This window comes from Equus przewalskii, chromosome 17 (genome assembly GCF_037783145.1).
Source record: "Equus przewalskii isolate Varuska chromosome 17, EquPr2, whole genome shotgun sequence".
Taxonomy (NCBI): Eukaryota; Metazoa; Chordata; class Mammalia; order Perissodactyla; family Equidae; genus Equus; species Equus przewalskii.
This window is the reverse complement of record NC_091847.1, coordinates 10,428,029-10,444,426: the sequence shown is the minus strand read 5'-3', so window position 1 is coordinate 10,444,426 and position 16,398 is coordinate 10,428,029.

Below are 16,398 nucleotides of genomic sequence, written 5' to 3'. Positions count from 1 at the left end.
CATACCCCAGAGCTACTGCTCCGCCAGGCTTTTGTCCTGAGGGGTGGATTTATTGATCTGCAAAGTCCTGAGACGGTATAGAAAGTAATGGGGGCGAAGAAGAAAGTTTCGTAAAGACAGGCCTGGCCTGGCACTTTGAGGTGTGACCCACAGTCCACCTGTGCCCGGCTCTGCGATGGGCTGGGCCTGGCGGCTGGTTGCTCCAGGCCCTCAGCCTCGCCCCCGCCTCGCCCCTGGCCCAGGAAGTTCTGCCGGCAGCAAAAATACCCCCACTCCACTCTGCTTGAAGCCCCCTTGCCCCTCCTTCCTTCTGTCCCTCCCTTCCTTCTTCAGGTGGCCAGGCCGTTAGCCTCTGACAGGACCCGTGGGTCAGGCAGGGCCAGCCAGAGCCAGAGGCTGCCGTCACCACCCGCCTCAGATGTTTCTACCACCCACCCGCTGTGACTCCTGAGAGCCCACTGTGCCAGATTTCTGCCTGGCCCACCTTCAGATGTGCACCGAGTCCCAGGCTGGGGGAGGGGCGTGTGGGGAGAGCTCTGGGCTGAGGGGAGCCCTGTGCAGACAGCGCCACACCTGCCTCCCATTGTGTTCCCCCACTTCCCAGACAGGCAGACTGAGGATCTAGGAAACGGGTTCCAGGGTGTCCTGTGTCTGTTTTCCTTCCCAGCCCTCTCAGGGCTTGGCTCAGAGTGGAGCACCCAGTGGGCCCCCTGCTGCCCAGCCTAGGTAGGGGGCAGCATTTAGGGGGCCTATTACCGGTCAGAGCTTGTCTGCCTGTTCCTGCTACCAGGTGTCATACTGTGGCCACCTGGGGTGGAGGCTGAGGGTCCCTACTAGGCGAGGGCCTGGAAAAGGGATATGGCAGCTCTTGCACTGTGGCTGGGCCCCTGAGTATGCCCTCTGCAAGGCCCTAGAGGAACTCTTGCAGGGGACGCCCCAAGTGGCCTGGCAGGCCGTCTTACCTTGGAGAGCCCTGCAGCTGCCAAGGCCTCCTGCGAGGGCCGGGACAGGAGATGGGTGGGGGTCCCACAGGCTGCCTCCAAGCCAGGGAGCCGGTGGTAGACTGAAGACAGTGCACCTTTGCAGGCCAAGAAGCAGAAACAAAACACCCCTCCTGTGGACAGAGGCCCTGGGAGTGACCCCAGCCCAGTCCCTAGGCTTTCAATGGGATGTTTTGAGCAAATGACAAATTACCTGTGGGCTTTGCAAGAGAAGCTGGCCTGCCGCCTCTGAGGCATGGGGTGGGCGCCGGGTGGATGTGGCGGGCTTGGGGAGCCCTTGGCTGTGTGGGGGCTGTGGGGAAGCCATCGTGGGTGTGCTTGGCTGTGCGGGGGGTGGATGGGGATTGTGGGTGAGGTTGAGTGACGTGCTGTTTTGAGCTGTGGGGTGTGGGAGGCTCTGATTGTGGCCGTGTGATTGGCTGTGTGGGACTTTGGGGTGTGTGGTTGGCTGTCTCTGAGGTCGTAGGTGAGTGGGTATGTGTGTGGTCGAGTGTGAGACCGTGTGGGGTTTGAAACGTGTGATTGTGAGGTGTGGTTGCCTGTTTGGCTGTCCGTATTCCTTGCCATTTTCGGTTTTTCCTCGCTGAGAGGTGAGGCAGCTGGCCGGTTATGCACTTTGTGACTGGGGTGGTTATATTTTTAAACTCAGACTATTGCTGGCAGTCCCCTCTGCAGTTAGAATCTACCGTCACCCTCCTACTGGGCAGGTGCTGGGTAGGCTGGGGGGTGCAGACACCATTTCTGTGGCCTTTGTGGTTTCACAGCCTCTGCTGCCCTGCCCTGGCCACTCAATGCTGGGAGGTCACCATGGTGTCCCTGCAGCCCCAAAGCCGGAGCACTTTAAAAGTGGAATGGCATCCTCTGGTCAGTCATTGAGTCTCTCAACCAACACTTCCTGGGTGCCTGATTTTATGTGCTGGGGGATCATGCATCATCTCAGTTTAGTCCTCACGACAACCCGGGCGTGGAGAGGGAATAGGTGTCATTGTCCCCATTTTATAGATGAGAAAATTAAGTCTGAGAAAGCCATTCACTGAAGGTGGCACAGCTCCGAAGCGGCAGAGCTGGGATTTGTTTCCAGGAGCTGTTTCTGAAGTCACTCACAGCCGCTGGGCTGCCCGGGGGGAGGGGTGAGGGGGGACATGGCTGCTCCGGGGCCTACCAGGAAGAGAGGAGAGGCTGGGGCTCAGAGTTTTCTTTGCTTTTAGTTGTGGGGTGCCTGTGCCCCACGCCCCACTCCTGCCCATGACCCCAGCCTGGCCTATCGATGGCATCTGTGCGTTGAGCTGTTCCTCTCTCTGACTATGGTGACAGCCATCAATGCACTATCCCCACTCCCTCTCTGGCCAGGTGGGTGAGATGGCTGCTGGGCCCGATTCTGGGGAAAACAGACTATGGATTGAGCAAAGCAGGAGGTGCAGGACGCTGGCGGCCTCGGCTCCCCGCCCCGAGCTGGTGGAGGAGGCGTCCTGGACAACCTTCACTGAGAACAGGCATTGGGAGTGTGGGCTCAGGGTTTGCGATCCCATCCTGGCCTAGCCTCTCAGTGTTGTCATCTGTAAAATGGGGACAATGACAGTGCCTACCATGGGGCTCGGAGGCTCAGGGGGTTGTCGTGAGCATTAAGGTGCAGAGAATGGGCCAGGCTCCAGTATGGTTTCGCTGTTGCTGTTTCCAGCGTGTTTCTCTGTGTTAGGAACGGTGCTGTGCACCCAGCCAGAGCCCTGCCCGCCCTTCCTCTGAGAAGCCCCCTCTGGAACATGTCTGTTGCACTCAGTTATTCATTCGGTGAATATTCACAGGGGCTGTGAGGATGATGATATTAGCCAACATTTATTGGGAACTTGCTACCATCAGATCATATGCTTCACGACACTGTTGTGGTTAAACTTGACGACCTGCCTGTTGGGCAGGTGAGGTGTGCCCATTTTATTGATGGGGAAGCTGAGGCTCACGGAAGTGGAGTGTCTTGCTCCAGGCCTCATGGCTTTTCAAGGGCAGGAGCCTGTGGCCTTCCAGACTCTGCCTCTTCTCCCCTCAGTGTTCTCCAGAGAACCTCGGGGCCTTGAGCCCCAGGGGATTGGAAGGCTGGAAGAGGAGGTAGGAGGAGGGGGAGCCGCTCTGAGGCAGAGGGGTCTGGGGGCTGCTGAGTGCCACCCGGAGAGAGTCCCTTCAGAAGCCCCTCCACTGCCCCCAGCCCTCCTCCTGCCCCATCCCAGCCCCACAAGGGGCACCTGAGGGTCTGTCTTCAGTGCACATGCCCACCTGCAGGGCCCACCTGGGGACAATGGCCACTCTGTGAGCAGGAATGGGGACCTGGGGACTTGCCTGAGGTCACTGCAGACCCTCGGAGCAGGCGAGGACTTGCCAAGGGCTGAGAAAATGCACAGGAGTGCATTTGCAAGTGGGATTTCAAGGATGGATTCCAGGACTCCTGGAGGCGGAGGGGAGAGGGGCCGGGGCGGGGGGAGGGAGGCCGGGAGAGAGGATTGCAGAAGGAGCTTTCACTACCTGCCCCCCAAGCCCAGTCAGAGGGAGCTCCTAGTGCCCCTTCTGTCCTCTGGGGAGGGCTTCAGAGTGGGGACAGCGTGGGTCTTCATTCTTCCGGGGGGGGGTGGCGAACTCACTAGATCTGGTCTGCCCTCCCCGCCCCCGTGCAGAGCAGATGTGGGGCTGCGGGAGGTGGAACCCGGGTCGGCTCACAGGCATTTTGCAGTCGTAGGCTCCCGGCTCCTGGCGCTTCACCTCCTGCTCCAGGCATCTCCTGTTCTGTCCTCCCCTCCTTTCCACCGACCCTTCCACCCCACTTCTGCTCCGAGTGCCTGCCCTGCCCAGCCCTTCTCAGACCGCTGTCTCCCTCCCTGGCCCCAGGGATGGGCTGAGGGTGAGGTGGGTTCCTGGGAGCTAATGAGAATCTGGAAGACAGCTTCCCCCAAGTGAGCTCTGGGCCTCGTGGAAAGAGCCCTGGGCCTTCTGGAGCCCGCAGCCTGGTTTCTAGGCCACTGCACGGGGAGGCGGTTCTGCTCCAGGCCTCAGAGGACATTCTGAGCATTGTCAGCTCTGCGCTGGGGCTTCAGGGCGTCGTCTTACTTCCGCAGGAAGCCTATAAGGGCGGTAAGTCACTGCTCGTGTCCCCATGGGCAGACAAGGCTCCCGGCGCCTCTCCTTCCCTGGGGCTGGGAGTTCTCTGGGCTGGTGCTGAGACGGCTTCCTGACTTCCCGGCATGTGAGGGGGCTCCGAGGACCACCTGGGCTCCTTTGAGGCCTCGCCCTTCCTGAGGGAGTCCAGGGGCGCTCTCAGAACAAACAGCACAGGTGGCCTTGGCAGAGCCGGCCCTGGAGTTGCTCTCTGATGGTCTCAACTGTGCCTTCTAAAGGGGCTTTACCCCTTCGGGTGTGACCCATCAGACCGGTTGTAGGTGAGTGCTGCCTCTGCGGGGTGGCTGGCAGTGGGAGCCTGGATGCAGCTGGCATTGCCTAGGCCCTGCCACAGGGCCAATGGCTGTTCCCTTGCCCTATTTGGGGGTGGGAGCCGCAGGCCAGCACTGCAGTTGGGGGATCACAGAAAATCTTCTTCCAGAACATGCCCGTGGCATTCCCCTGCCCCTGCTGGGTGATGTTGTAAGTGGAACTGGTGGCCCCTGTCACTCCCCCGTGTAAAACCCTTCCCTGGGCCTTGGCCTTGGGAACTAGTCTGCTGGTTGAGAGGCTCAGCAGGGCCCCGCGCCCATTGCTCAGCTGCCCACCTGGAGCCCGCAGGCTCCTCTTTGCCCTCCACGCTCAGGCTCCGTTCTGTCCACGGCTCGCCACCTTTGCCATGCCCTCCCTTGCCCGGAACACCCTTTCTCCCCTCTTTCCTCGGCTAATTGTGGCTCACCTTCAGCGCTCTTGAGTGATCCCAAGGCTCGGGGAACTCCTCTCCCAGACTCACCTGTGTGGTCCCCGCCTGTGTGCACCCTGTCTCCCAAGAGGCTGCCAGCCTGGTCTCTGGGGGGCAGGGGTCTCTGCCACTCCACTGTCCCGGCTGTGCCAACACGCGCTTGTTAAACGAGTGGAGGAATACCACTGTCAGGGTGAGAAGGCTGACCCCACTCACCCATTTCCCTGATGGAGCAGCTGAGGCTGAGGGCCCAGCAGGACCCAGGGGCAGACTCCGCCCGGGCTAAGACCCGGATCTGGTGCTGCTGGCCGTATTGGCACTCTGAGCTCACCTTTGTTATTTTTCTCCCTCTTGAGAGCACCCTGTGCCCCACGGTGACTCAGGCAGCAGCATTTAAAAAGCCTGTAATTTGCCCGGTGTGTTCAGGCTCCCGGCAGAGCTCAGCCTCACAGCCGAGCCTCGCTGGTGCCTCAGGCAGAGGCCATGCCCACCTGATTGGGTGGCAGCCCAGTGCCCGGGCTCCGGTCAAGTGCCTGTGCTGGGGTCCTCCCTGGGACTCTGGGCAGCCGACGAGGCGTCCCTTCCTGCCCGTGTCCTCCAGCCCTGGGAAAGTGCGGTCTGCCACCCGAGGGTGTCTCGTAAAAGCTCTGCTTTAATTAATCAATTGCGAAGAGGTGAAGTGGTTAATGCGGCCCGCTCCCCCGCGGGTGACTGGCACATTAATGAGTGTCGATTATTTCAGCATTAATAATTAATGCTTCCACAGCGGGAAGGAGTGGGAAGTGCACCAGTCCCCAGTCAGCTGCATGGGCCGGCCCGCCACCGGGCTGCTCGCTGTCCCCCTGGGAGGAGCTCACTGTGTCGGCTGAGGGGCACCCCGGGCGGAGTCGGGGCCTGGACTCGGGAGGCGACCGCCAGCTCCACGGAGGGCAGGCCCGCCCGGTGTGCTCATGCACCGCTGTGTCCCCGGTGCCTGAAATGCTGCCCGGCACGTGGCAGGTGCTCAGTAAATACTCGCTGGTACCAGGCCCCGCCCCGCAATTGCGCAAACTCGGACAAGGTTATGCCTTCCCTGGCCTGTAGTTTTTCATTTGAAGTTGGTCTGGATTCCATGCTTCATTTATTCATTTCTCTGGGAATTCATTCGTTCCTCTCACTTTGACTCCTAAGTGCCTATCATGTGCCCAGCGTGGAGTCAGTCCCCTACAGAGGAGCCAGCATCACTGTCTCTTTAAGGACAGTTGCCTGCAGCCCCCATGGGTCCCTGTCGTGGCCAGCAGCCATTCCCGCCGGAGAGCAGGGCCCTGGGAGGTTTGGGATGGCCTTCAGAGGGGCGGGTTGTCCTGAGCCAGCTTCGCGTGAACTTCAGCTCCCGGGCAGGGACCCAGGCGTGCCCGCTGGCATCTACTCACAGGATTATTCTATGTCCCTTGGCGGCCGGGGACGTCGTGACTCTAGCCATGGTGCTAGGAGAGGATGTTGGCTTCGCACAGCATTTCGCCTCTTCAAAGCTCTGCGCCTGGATGGCCCTCCCCGACCGTGCATCTGGAGTGGGCATGGGGAGACGGCCGGCCCAGCCCCTCAGAGGTGTACTGGTTTGGTGTTCGAAAGGCTGTTGGTCTCCCCAGCAGGCGGGCTTCTGAGTAAAAGTAAAACAAGAAAGCTCCTGTCTGTTGCCTGTGAGTCGTGGGAAGGCAGGCCCTTCAAGGTTTGGTGTTTAGGGGGTCGGGGCGGGGTGCAGAACCTGTTGCCGAACGCGGAAGATGTGTCAGAGGCTGGTTAGAGCACAGAACTGCTGAGAAGCCCATCCCCCCTCACTGTGCAGAGGGAGAACCCAGGTGCTGAGAGGGGCTGACATGCCTGAGGCCCCCCAGCTAATGGGGCCCAACTGGGCAGCCCCGACACTTCCTCGGTGCGTGCTCTGTGCACAGGGCTGTGTGGGCCTTTCCCAGGCAGAGGCTGGTGGTCCTCACCTGGCACTGGGATATACTGGAGTGTGCATGCAGCTCTCTGGGGGGAGAGGTAGAGCTGGGGGGCAGAGAGCGGGGGCTGTCTGCAGGAGGCAGGTCTTGACTGGATGGCCCCAGGGCACCTTCTTGCCCTGGGACCGAGGCGCTCTGCTCCTGTGGTTTCCCAAGAGAGCTCATAGGCCAGGGGCTAAGAGCTTGGCCCTGTAGGTAGACTATGGCTGACTTTCCAGACTCCAGCTCCCTCTCTCCTAGCTGTGTGCCCCGGGGCTGGTTACTTAACCTCTCTGTGCCTGAGTTCCCTCACCATCCAATGGGGCTAATAATAGTATTTACCTCAGAGGCTTGTTGTGCAGATTAAATGAGATGATAATAACAACAGCTGCCACTGACTGAGTGCTCATGGTATGCCAAGAACTCTTCTAAACCCTTGACATATTTTAACCCAAATAACCCACCACAGCTCCAGGGGATATTATCATTTTTATTCCGCAGATGGAGAAACTGTAGTGCAGACAGCATCAGTGACTTGCACGAGGTCACCCCCTGTGACAGGGAGGAGCTGACAGTAAATCTCAGGTCTTGAGACAGGTGTTCTGGCCTGTGGGGTCTGCACCCTGCTGGCCTTGTGAAGGCGGCTCACCCCGGGGAGAGGGGCCAACTCCTGTCTCCTCCTGTCCGCCTCAGGGCTTGGAGAGCCCAGGTTCCTCCTCTCGGGGCCACCAAGGTGACCGTCACCTCCTTCCAGGCCAAAGCTGAGCTGGCTCTGGAGTTGTTTTAAGAAATAGTGAAGCAGGAATGCGGCACCGTGACCCTAGATGCTCTCTGATTCCCTGCCTTCACTCTCAAACAGTCCCCCTCGGCAGGTGCCCGTGGATCCCGCTGCCATCTACAGGGCCCACGGAGCCACGCGTGGATTGGTGGGCGGTGCTCACGTCCCCGAGGGCCAGTGCCGTGCGCTGTGGAAGGGTTCCACCACGTAGCCAGGTCTCTGGGGGGCCTGACTCCTCTGAGGCATCAGGCCGAAGAGAGCGTGAGGCACGTCCTGCCCTGGGAGCCAGCCGACCAGGGCCCTGTGTCCTCCCAGGGCCACTGCCGCCAATTCCAGAACGGCGTTCGGTGAACCATGGCCAGTGGGCCAAATCCGCCAACTGCGAATGGTTTGGACCTTTTTCAATGGCTGGAGACAAATCAAAAGAAGAATAACATTGCATGACGGGAAAATGATTTGAAATTCAAATTTCGTGCCTATAAAGTTTTATTGGTCTACAGCTACCTCACCCATTTATGTATTAGTTAAATACTTACTGTCCAACCCTTTATAGAAAAAGTTTGCTGACCGTCCTTGGCTGGGAGGTGTCCCGGGAGGCCACTGCAGTCCGCCTCCCGGCTCCCGGGGCTGAGGGGTGTGGAACCAGGCCTGTGACTCTGGGGGGACAATCACCGTCGGCTGAAGGTTGACATTCACTGAGTGAGTCTCTCCTGGGCATTTAGAATGTGGGGTCCTGGGGGGCCCAGGGGGGCGCTTTGTGGCTCCTCAGAGCCCGCATAACCCCCAGCCCAGGTGGGACTGAGTAAACAATGAGAGGGACATGGGCCTCAAAACCAGCACCACCACCCCACACCCGCTAGGATGGCCACTATAAAAACCCAGAAAATAAACGTGTTGCTGAGGATGTGGAGAAATTGGAACCCTTGTGCACTGTTGGTGGGCACGGAAAATGGTGCAGCTGCCATGGAAAACAGCACGAGGTCCCTCAAAAGATGAAAAATGGAATTATCATATGATCCAGCAATCCTACATCTGGGTCTACACCCAAAAGAATTGAAAGCAGGGGCTCGAACAGATATTTGTACACCCATGTTCACAGCAGCATTATTATTTTTTTAAGGTACGCTTTTTGGTGAGGAAGATTGACCCTGAGCTAACATCTGTTGCCAGTCTTCCTCTTTTTTTTTTCTCCCCAAAGCCCAGTACATAGTTGTGTATTCTAGTTGTAGGTCCTTCTAGTTCCTCCATGTGGGACCCCGCCACAGCACGGCTTGATAAGCAGTATGTACATCTGCGCCCAGGATCCAAACCAGCAAACCCTGGGCCACGGAAGCGGAGCACACAAACTTATCCACTCGGCCACGGGGGCGCCCCACACAACAGCATTACTCACAACAGCTAAAAGGTGGAAGCAGCACAAATGTCCACTGATGGATGGATGGATAAACAGATGTGCTATATACATACAGTGGAATATTATTCAGTTTAAAAAGGAAGGAAGTTCTGACACATGCTACGACATGGATGAACCTTGAGGACATTGTGCTGACGGAGATGAACCAGTCACAAAAGGACAAGTACTGTATGATCCCAGTCATCTGAGGCACTGAGGGATCAAATCCGTAGAGGCACACAGGGGAATGGGGGTGGCCAGGGGCTGGGGTTGGGGGGAATGGGGAGTTAGTGTTTAATGGGGACAGAGTTTCATTTGGGGAAGAGAAAATGTCCTGGAGATGGATGGTGGTGATGTACGACGTTGTCGTTGCTGCACAACGATGTGAATGTACCGAATGTTACTGAATTGTACATTTAAAAGTGGTTAAGATGGTACATTTTGTGTTATGTACATTTACCACAATAGAAAATATAAAAAACACAAGAACCCAGCAAAAGAAGCAACTTCCCCTGTGGGCAGCCCCGTTTCCGGCCTCCCTGGCAGCAGACGTCAGTGTCCTCCAGCCCCACCCGCCTCACCCGCCTCCAGGGGGCCGGATGCTCAAGGGCTTGCCTTACCTGGCCTTTCCCACCTGTGAGGGTCCCTCTGTGAGTGAGTGTGTGTGTGACCTGTCCCTTTGGATGCCGTGCCTCATCCGGAACAGAATCCGGTGGCAGATGTCACAACCACACCCAGGAACCCTGGAAATGATGCCGAGGGTGGCCCCTGAGGGAGCGGGCTGACCAAGGAACCTCCTCAGCGAAGCTTGATCTTCCCGTTGTTGATGCCAGGTCTGCCTAAGGCTGGGCCTCCTTGAGGAACAGCCTGGCCCAGCCCTGGTTGGGAACAGTGCGCAGGACGCAGAGCCTCACTGGGGCTCCACCTAGAACAGCTACCGCCTTCCCCTTCCAGGCCTGGAGGGGGATATGAACCCACGGGCTCCGAGCATGTTCTCTGCCAGGTGCTGGATGGGCGTTTTCCCATCTCTCTCATCTACGGTTACCCAGTGAGACGCGGGCCCATGAGTTCCCGCCCGTCCTTGGGTTGCCTCCAGGCTCCAGACCATGGGCCTTGAGGGGATCTGGAAAGGCCTGAGACCTAGGAGCCCAGGAGGGGTGGAGAGGGTACCAGGGCCTGCCGGAATGCTTGGTGTCAGTCCCCAGATGTTCTTCTGAAGCTGCGCTGCTTGGGCCCTTACATGTAGGCCCTCAGCCACCGATGGGCGGAGAGCGGGTAGCTGAAGGAAGACCAGTGGAGACTCACAAGGGAGCCCAGTGAGCCAGGAGTGAGAATGGGAACCATGGTCCACACCATGGCCCCTGGCCGAGGGCTTTCTGCGTGCTGGACAGGGTTGTAGATGCGTGCATGAAGCACCTTCCATCACCTCTTCACAGTTCTTTGTCTGGGACATGAGAGGCTACTGTGGGAGCCCACAGGAGGGCACTTAACCCTACTCAGAGGTCTGGGGGCAGGTGTATCAGGGAAGTTTTCCTGGAGGAGGTGGTCCCTGAGCCAAGTCTTGTAGCACAAATGAGTCGGCCAGGAAAGAAGGGTAGAGAGCAAGATATTCTAGGAAGTGGGTACAGCAGGAGCAAAGTCCCTGGAGCAGGGGGCCTTGGCCTGTGAATCCGCGCACTCCCTGGGCTTCCTTGACCTCAAGCTGGGCCAGCCTGCCCAGGGGAGGTGCCCACGCCCCTGCCTCTCACACCCAGTTCACAGGCCCCCCCACCTTCCCCCTCAGGGCCTTGCATCCGGCAGTGTCCCCAAACCTGACCTGTCAGGCCCTTCAGCAGGATAAATTGATGTAACAGTGCCTCTTCAAAAGGATAATCACATTTTCTTTTTAAAAAAAGAATGTTGGGGCCGGCCTGGTGGTGCAGTGGTTAAGTTCGCACGTTCTTTGGCGGCCCGGGGTTCACCGGTTCGGATCCCGGGTGTGGACATACCTACCGCTTGGCAAGCCATGCTGTGGTAGGCGTCCCACATATAAAGTAGAGGCAGATGGGCATGGATGTTAGCTCAGGGCCAGTCTTCCTCAGCAAAAAAGAGGAGGATTGGCGGTAGATGTTAGCTCAGGGCTAATCTTCCTCAAAAAAAAGAATGTCATTTACTGGTGGTTTTATTATCCTCATTGTAGGGCGTATCCACTGAGAATTAGGAAAACACAGAAAAGTAAAAGCAGACAAATAAAAACAATCACCTTCACCCCAGCGATCAGAGGGCGCCTCAGCTACCGTGGGGTGCATGTGCGCCCGTGGGACTGTGCTGTTTTGACTGTGCACACGCAGGGCTGAGCTGGCCCTCCCACGTCAGAGGCAGGACAAGCTCTTCCCTGTGCAAAGGGACATTCCGTCAGGAGAGCATTCCGGGGCTGCGTCTGAATTGAGGACCTTTTCTCCTATCATTGGACTTTTAGGTTATTTCCCCATTTTCTGCTTTGTAAATGATGCTGTGATGAGCATGCTGTGGCGATTGTGTGTCAATGGGCACAGTCATCCACCGCTCAGAGCGCGAGGGCGCCTCGGCGAGTGGCCCCCCCACGGACAGACACCGTGCCTGGGACAGCGCTCCTCAAACTCGGATGTGAGTGGGGCCTGGGGGCTTGTTAACACACACCCTGGTTCGTGGGTCTGGGGTGGGGACAAAGATTTTAAGTTCCTAATAAGCCCCCCGGTGAACTTGTGCTGGGAGGGAGCACTGGGAGGAGCAGGGCCTCTTTGAAGACTTCCTGAGGCCACCACCTGCCCAGGGGGGCTCCGGGAGGGGCCTCTGGCTGGTCAGGACTTCTCTGCCTTGGACGCTTTGACAAGCGCAGGCCCTTGGGGGGTTGACGGAGGGTCCTGGCCAGGTTTGCAGCTGCGCCCCTATATGGCTCTTCCAGAGTTGCCTGGGGTCCCCGACTCTCAGCCACCCGGGGGTCCTCGAGGCTTCCACATGGCCAGCCTCACTCCGGCCCCATGGTCTGCAGTAAGGCCAATGTTGGCTGGCCTGGGCCGTTCCTTTCCAGCCCTTTGGACACAGAGGTTCCCATTTTCCCCATCGGTAAAGTGGGCTAAGAGGCCCTGTTTCACACGGGGTGAATGGGATGAGCCACTTCCGGTGGGAGCGCTCAGCCTTGCTCACTCTGAGTCCTGTGAGCAGGGGTGACCGAGGATGGGGCACGGGTAGGACCGGCTCCATTCTGACTCTCCATGTGCTGTTACTTCATCTCTTGACCATCCTCGGGCTCATCTGTGCATCTCTCCATTCATTTCGCAGCTTCTCATGAGTGTTCACAAGGTGCCTGCTCTGTGGTAGGGGCCGGGGCTGTGGTGGCCAACAAAGTGGACAGAGATCCTGTCCTCCAGAGCCCATTGTCCAGTGAGGGTGACAGACATGAACAAGGAAGTGATGACAGACACACTCACAGGCTGCAGCCAGGGAGGCCTGCCTTAGATGAGGCAGGTGGGGAGCTGTCCTTCAGAAGAGAGAGTTCGGCTGAGTGCTAGGGAAGGAGCGAATCACAGAAGAGGTTGTGTCACGGTGGTGTGGGCAGAGCAGTCCAGACAGAAGAAACAGCATGTGCAAAGGCCCTGAGGCAGTAAAGAGCTTGGCATGTTGAAGAAACTGAGAGAAGCCTAGTGGAGTTAAAATGAGGTGAGTGGAGGACACCACCACCAGAGGTCAGAGGGGAGGGGCTGGGTCACGCCGGCCTGCCTGCCTTTGGTGGAACACTGGGAGGTCTTTGGCAGGGCGTGGCACCACCTGACTTATGTTTTCAAAAGATCCCCCTAGCTGCTGTGTGAAGAATGGACCTTAGCAGGTCAAGAGAGGGGAAGAGAGCCCAGCCGGGAGGCTCCTGCAATGTCCAGGTCAGAGCCCATGGGGGCTGGACTGGGTGGTGGCTTGATGATGCACAGAAAAGGCTGCACTCAGGTGGGACTCAAGGCAGGATGGGCAGGGCCTGCTGAGGAACAGAGAGGGGCTGAGGGCCAGGAAGCGTGGGGCCTTGGTGTGGAGTGGAGACGAGGAGGCCCAAGCAGGAGGCCGGGCTCTCATGGTTGTTGAGCAGGGTCTCAGAGGAGGCCCGGGACGGAGCCCCGAGGGCTGGGCGTGGGAGACCGCGATTGCCTGGATGCCGTGGGAGCTGCTGTCCTGTCCTGACTTCTTTCCCTGCCTTGGCTGCCGGGAGCAGCCTGCAGAGTAAGCTGAGGCGGTTTATCTCTGTGGGGCAGGCCTTCCATCCTGGGGGCTGGGAGAAGGGGGCAGCCCCCGTCAGGCTCCAAGCGGACTCCCAGGCGTCGTTGCCATGTCATCCTCTTCCGGCCTCCTTTCTCGTGAAGGAGGACAGAGCCTTCTGTTGGCCAACATTCCAGGGCACCCGTGGGGCTGGTTCCCGTGAGAGAGGAGGCGGGAGCGTGTGTGTGCTCCTGTGTATGTGCGTGCATCCCTGTGCTGGCTTTGCTGGGCGCTGCGTGGGATGGGGCGGCCACACGCTGGGAGTGTTTGAAGGAGGAGCTGTGAGCTGCAGGCCTCAGTGTCCAGACTCACAACATGATGAGGGCGATTGCATTCCCTCTACCAGGGCCGTGGTCAAGCTGGCCCGCCAGAGGCCTGGGACTCAGTGGGGATGAAGTGCAGGGGGAGCCACGAGTCAGTAAAGTTGGGAATTTGTAGAAACTGTGTGTGGGGAGCGAGGAGGCCCAGGGGCGCGGTGGTCTGCACGCAAACTGGCTGGGAAACAGGCAGTCAAGTTTCCCTGAATGTTCCAGTGCCTTTAGGGTGTGTGGTCTCCCAGCCTCTCCCCTGAGGCTGATTCTGTCTCTGTCCAGCACTGCGGCTTTGACCTGCCTGATTCCCTTTGCATAGGGCGTCCCGCAGCCCAACTGCAGGGCAAGGCCCCCGGGTGCTGATGGGCGGGGAGGGAGACGGGCTGTAGCAGTGCACTCCAGCCACCCCAGCACTCAGAAGGCCTCGCGAAGTCTCCGTGCCTGGAGTCACATCCCAGCCCTTTCGGAGGTATGCAGCCACCTAATCTTACTACCTCTTCACTGACCGCTGGTGAAAGGAGGCCCAGAGACACCGCGTGACTTCCCCAAGGTCACCCAGTGACTGGAAGACCAGCGAGAGTAAACCCAGCTGGCAAATTCAAGGACGCTCATGAACCAGGGGCCCCTAGAATCTCTCCTTTCTCTCTCGCTCCCTTTCTCTCTCCTTCTTTCCACGTCACTCAAGAAAAAACTTATTTGAATATCACTACAAGGCCGGCTGTGCCCTCAGAAATTCCTAGCCTGTGAGAGTCTCCCCCTGGGGAGGGGCCCCCCCCCCACCCCCCCGCCCTCAGAAGGGCTTGTGGGTAAACTTGCCATGAGCTATTTCTAAGGTAGGGAGAGAGAAACTAGATCACCGAGCCCTGGGGAAGCTGTGGTCGGCACAGAAAATAACTGATCCCATCAGCAGGCAGGCAGGCATGCTGGCTGGCTGGGGCTCTCCCCGCGATGGGGGTTCGGGGCCGCTCCTAGGAGCCTTTCTGGGGCCCCCAGGGGCAGGAGCAGGGCTTGGCCTGGGAACCTAATTCCTGAGCGTGTGAGCTCAGGCAGGTCCTATGGAGGGCCCAAGGCGTCTGCGGCTTGTGGGCCACACACACCAATTGCAAGGTTCTGTCTGTCTGTCTGTCTGTCTGTCTGTCAGGCTGAATGTCAGCCTTACTCATCCTGGGCCCTGAGTCACCTCATTTCAAAATGCTGCCCTGTTCCTGGAACAGAGCTGGGCATCGGCGGGTGGGCCTGAGTCATTTCTGCCATCGGGACCCGCCTGCCCCATGAGCCCAGGAAACACTGAGAGCCTGGATGAGCTGGTCTCACGGGCGCCCAGAAGCCTGGGGGATTCAGGGGCTGTTCTAGCTTCTGAAGAGGTCAGACATGGGCATTGCTGGGCTGCAGGGGTGAGGGGGGAGAGAGGAGAGCAGGGAGACATAGAAGGTGGGCACCCAGGAGGAGGAGTTCTTCCAGGCAGTGGCTGGAGGAGGTGTGGAGGGAGGAGGCCGGGAGGGGGTGGCGTGGCTGAGGGGATGAGGTGAATCAGTTGAGTTGTCTGAGGACCCAGCTTAGCGCTGAAAGGTGTGAGCTCTGGAGCCTGAGTCTGGATCCCACATTCATTTCCCACAGCTGTGTGTCTGGGCAAGTGACTTGCCCTCTTTGAGCCTCAGTTTCTTCACCTGTGAAATGGGGATAGTAATAGTAGTGTTGCCCTCCTCAGGGTGTGGTGAGAATGAAATAAGACAATGCATCTAAAGTGCTTGGTGCATAAGAAATGCCCCCTAAATGTCGTAGCTATCAGCAGCAGCATCGTCATTGTCAGTGACGTCATAATCAGGAGAGGAGGGCTTGGGACTGGCGCCCAGGACTCAGGAGGGAGCCCCTGGACATTGGGGGTGCTCCCAGCTTGGGGGCATCTAGATGGGTGTGGAGGCAGGGAGTCGAGCTGACCTGGGTGACTGTGAGGGCAGGGGGAGGGGAGGGGAGGGCTGAGGAAGGAATTCTCTGAAAAGGGAGCATTTGAGGGTCAGGTCAACGGAAGGGAGAGCATAAAACTTAGGAGGGCTCGTGCCCGCCACCCCAGCCCCAGTGTCAGGCCTTTGTGAGGCCATAGCTGCTTTTAAAAAAACAATTATAAGAGCGTTATTGAGATAAAACTCAATACCATATGGCTCAGCTGGTTAAAGGGTACAATTCAGTGATTTCTAGTATAGTCACAGAGGTGTGCACCCCTCACCACAATCCATTCTAGAACATTGTCCTCACCCAAAATACTGCACCCCAGACCCAACAGCAGTTATTCCACTTTTCCTGTGTGCCCACCCCCAGCCCTAGGCGATCGCTAACCTCCTTACTGTCTCTGGATTTACCTGTTAAGGACATTTCACATAAATGAAAGCATAGAATACAGAAGCGGCTTTTTTGTCTGGCTTCTTTCACTTTCAAGGCTCAGCCTTGTTGTGGCATGATATTCTTTTATGATTCTTTGCTTTCAAGCACAACGCTTTCAAGCTTTCCCCCATGTCATGGCCGGTGTCAGCACTTCATCCCTTTTTAGGGCTGAGTAACACTCCAGTGCATGGATATGCCATATTTTCTTCATCCGTTCATCGGTTGATACATATTTGGGTGGTTTCCACCTTTGGCTCTTGTGAAGAATGCTGCTGTGAACATTGGGTTTATGTGGACGCTTGTTTTCGCTTCTCTTGAGTATATGCAAAGGAGTAGAATTGCAGGGTCATAAGGTAGCTCCGTGTTTAACTTTTTGGGGAACTGCCAAGCTATTTTCTCAGTGGCTGCCCCATTTCACACTCCTCCCGGCAGTGT